General features: G+C 37.5%; 1 non-coding gene across 1 annotated transcript; it reads right to left on the bottom strand.

Moving 5' to 3' along the window:
• Positions 1-3367: 3367 nt before the first annotated feature.
• Positions 3368-3474, bottom strand: LOC141681287 (small nucleolar RNA R71). The gene has a single exon (XR_012558727.1). It is a non-coding gene; the product is annotated as a small nucleolar RNA R71 (small nucleolar RNA).
• Between the last annotated feature and the right edge of the window lie 911 nt (positions 3475-4385).

Below are 4385 nucleotides of genomic sequence, written 5' to 3'. Positions count from 1 at the left end.
AAGCCCAGTGCGCCCGCGCTCCCTTTCAGCGCGCCCGCGCCTTCCCGCTCTTCAGAAAAAAAAGAAAAAAAATAAAATCAAATGTTACACATGTTGTGTGTATCCACCGCCTGATTCTCCACCCGAAGAGGGTGATCCTCCCGATAATTAGGTATGTTCTTGCTATCCTTATTATTGCCTTCAATGTGGTCATTAAATATTTTAAGTTTGGGGTGGTAATTTAAGGATTAGTAGTAGTAGAGTCATGTTCATATAGGATTCATATTGCATGGGTAGGGGTAGTTCATTCATTATCTTGTATTGTTATTCATATATACCATATTTGTTTGCGTAATTATTTATGTATATTATGTGAGTCCATTTAGTTGCATCTTCATAGCATATAGCATGATCCCGTAGGATGAGCTATTTCTGGTTGGTAGGTCGGTGTTGATTATTGTGTAGTGATTATTAAAAGAGGGATTATTAAGTTTTTATGACTTGACTTGCATGTCTAGAAGTAAAGCCTATTCACAAGTCTCATCGGTTGCTTTTGGGCTAGATCAGGGCCATACTGGTTTGGTTGTTAAAATTTAATCACTTGTTTACATTTAAAATGTTTTCTATTCCCTTGATGAAGAAGGAGCACTAAAATATAAATTTGGGGAAACCAGGGATCTCATTGCTAGTTGTTAATAAAAGTTAGGCGTCAAAAGGCTAGTAGCCGCTCATATTTATGAGTAGTCTAGGGATGGATGAAATGGAGCGAAACACCCTCATTCCAGAAAAAAAGAGAAAAAAAGAAAAAAAAAATTATGTTAGTATCTGAATATGCAAAATTGACCACGGGTGAGCCCTTTAATAATCGAGCAATTAAGTTCTAGGGGACTTTGTGCCTAGTGAACTAAGGCTTATTCAGTTTGGGATTCGCTGACCTAACGCTCGCTACATGGGTATTATTGCATAAGTCTTTCGGGCCTCATTCATTGCACGGTCAAATAACTATTTTTGTTGATGTGTTTAGTGTTGTAGCATGAATCCTTGTCTAACTCCAGTGATGATGGAAGTGTTTTGAAGTCATGATGTGTTTAGTGTTCATTCTACTTATAAGCTTGTTATTGTTTTGGCGAAGAATAAGATATGGTTTTGATCTAGTCTTGGGAGTATATCTAATAAGCAAAGCACACACTCACGCTTCTGTGCTTGTAAGTTAGTACATGGGATTTAGTCGAGCTCTGTTTAAAGTTATTGCATTCTTAGAGATATTGGCTTATCGATTTGATTATGGTTATTTCGAGGGGATATTTGTATTGTCATTAAGTTGCATTCATTCATTTAGTTGCATTCATTCATGTATTGTCAAGTCTGTTAATGCTTGGGGACAAGCATCGATTTAAGTTTGGGGGTGTGAAAAGTGGATTTTATATCCATTTAGAACACTTCATATCGGCTTAAGTTGATGACTTGATCTCAAGTATGTAGTGTTTTTGATGCATTTTTATTGAGTCTTTGCAGAGCTATAACTAGAGGCATGAATGGACTATTTTATGCTTCTATGATGGAATAAGATCAAGAAATGAAGGGCGAAAGCTTGCCAGAGGAGCAGAGCGAGAAATAAAGAAAGCAGTTTTTTTGGCAGAAGTCAAGTGCGGCCGCCCTCTACCTTAACGCGCCCGCGCTGCTGAAACGGAAGGCTAGCGCGCCCGCGCTCTATCCTGGAGCGCCCGCGCTAGGTCCTACAGACAGAAATCCTGTTTTGATTCTGATTGGAAGTTCCGTGCGGTCAGAGTAATCTGGAAGTATAAATACCATCAGATATCAATCAGAAGGACAGAACGAAAGGGAGAACAACAAGTGGAGAGCACAAGACGGCTAAGAAGAAGAAGATCTAGTTGAAGATCTTATTTTGCATTCTTCTAATTAGGCAATACTTTGGATGCTCGTTTCAGATTTATTTTCTAAACCTTAATACTTTAATATTCTCTTGTAGTATTCAAAACCTTTTTACTATCATATTTTCATCGGAACCCATGATGACGAGCTGTTTGATTGTGAACTAACTGTTATCATGGGATTCTAACGGATTTATTTATGAAGTTTAGTAGTTGATTTCCTCAAAGTTTTCAGTGTATGATGAATTATTAATTTCCTCGTACGGTTGTGCTTAATATTCTTGGATGCGTAGCTAGTATCTAAGTTGTATTGTTAATCTCTATTGAATGTGAAGGTTGATATACGGGTTTAAAACTTGCCATGTTAGCATAGGTTTATGGATGTTTTAACATGCATGATTCGTAGTGTAATTTTAACCATCTTACGCTGCCCTATGTGATATCAATTGATAACTTGCTCTTAAACCGTTATATTTTCAAATCTTATAGACATATAGGGTCTAAACATAATTGGTGTATGCCAGCTTCTATCTAATTTGTGGATGCAGAGTGGTAGGGTATACGTATATTGAAAGATAGTGTGTACTAATTTCGTGTTTTCTGATTATTATCATAACTGTCATATACTATGATGAAAGACATAAACTCTGAATGAATTATTTAATAAAGTTGGAATCACATGTTTTATTTCATATAAGTAACTTGATTTTAATATCTTAGTTAATTCATTCTAGCATAATTACTTTTAGATAATCAAACTCAATTTGATACTTATCTTAGCAGTGAATAATAATCATACATTGTTGCATAAATGCACAATATGAATTAAACCAATCTCTGTGGGAATGAACTAAACTTAATATTATACTATTTGTGACCGCGTACGCTTGCATGTTTTTGTGCGAACAAGTTTTTGGCGTCACTGTCGGGGATCGATGTTAAATTTAGTTTATGTGCTTGTCATCAGTGGTCGTTAAAGTTCACTAACTCAGATTATTTCTCTTATCAATTTTACATTGCTTGTGTGTTTCAGGTATTCGAGAGAGCGTGTATGCGAACACGTTCTGAATCTCGTAAGGACACACTAGAAAAAGTATAAATGGAAGTGATCATTGTAATGGGAGAACCAACAGCAGAAATGAAAGCATTGAAAGATTATTCTCAACCGAAAATCAATGACATTCAGTCTACCATTGTCAGACCTACCATTGCAGCTAATACCTTTGAAATCAATCATGGTACGATTCAAATGGTACCAAATTCAGTCCAGTTTGGGGAGCTTCAACTGAAGATCCCGATATGCATATTAGGGATTTTATGACACCTTCAAGTTTAACTGTGTTTCGGAAGATGTTGTGAAAGTGAGATTTTTCCCATTTTCTCTGAGGGATAAAGCTAAATGCTGGTTTCACTCTCTACCAACACGTTCTATTCTAACATGAGAGGATCTTGCTCAGAAATTTTTTACTAAATTATACCCTATGGCAAAAACAGCTGCAATCAGGAATGCTCTAACTCAATTTGCACAACAATCGGGAGAATCTTTATATGAAGTTTGGGAGCGCTACAAGGAAATTCTTAGGAAGTGTCATTATCATGGAATTCCTGATTGGATGGTAATTAATTACTTCTATAATGGGTTGGGAGCACAGTCGAGACCCATGCTAGATGCAGCATCAGGTGGAGCCTTATGGGCTAAGAGCTATGAGGAAGCTTATGAGCTAATTGAAATGATGGCTGCTAATGAATATCAAAATCCAACTCATAGACTAGCACAAGGCAATGTAGCAGGAATTCTGGAGGTGGATACAAGTACGGCTATAGCAGCTCAGCTAAAGGAGTTGACTATAAAAGTGGATTCTCTGGATAACTATGGAGTTCATTAGATAGAAAGTGTTTGTGAGCTTTGTGCAGGTGCACACACGACGGATCAATGTTCTATATCTAGTGAGTCAACACAATTTGTGAGAAATTTTCAGAGACCACAACAACCAGTTCCTGCCGATTTTCATCCTAATAACTGAAGGCATCTTAATTTTAGCTGGAGCAATAATTATAGTGGTATGCAATATCCACAACAGCCTTACCAGCAGTTTGGAGCCGAGACATTCAACCCTCCTAGTTTTCAACAACAGCATGCACCAAGGCAACAATTTCAACCACAAGGAATGCAACAACAAGCTCATGGAAGTGATGGTCAATCTGCTAATGAAAAATCTGAATTGGAAGAATCAGGCTAATGTGCAAAAGCCAAGCTGTTTCGATCAAAACTTTGGAGAATCAAATAGGACAAATTGTTAATACGTTGCTGAATAGACCACAAGGAACTCTTCCTGAGTGATACAGAGGCTAACCTAGGAAGGAGGGAAGTTAAAAAAACAGTTGAAAGCAATCACTTTAGGATCTGGAAAGTCACTAACCATCAAAAAACATTAGCTAAGCAAAACGAAGAAGTGCGGACAGAAGCTCAGCGCGCTCGCGCTACCTCTCAGTATGCCTGCGCTCTCCCCTGAA

This window comes from Apium graveolens, chromosome 8, assembly GCF_009905375.1.
Source record: "Apium graveolens cultivar Ventura chromosome 8, ASM990537v1, whole genome shotgun sequence".
NCBI classification, from domain to species: Eukaryota; Viridiplantae; Streptophyta; class Magnoliopsida; order Apiales; family Apiaceae; genus Apium; species Apium graveolens.
The sequence above is the reverse complement of the archived record's forward strand: the minus strand, read 5'-3'. Positions and strand labels throughout refer to the sequence as shown.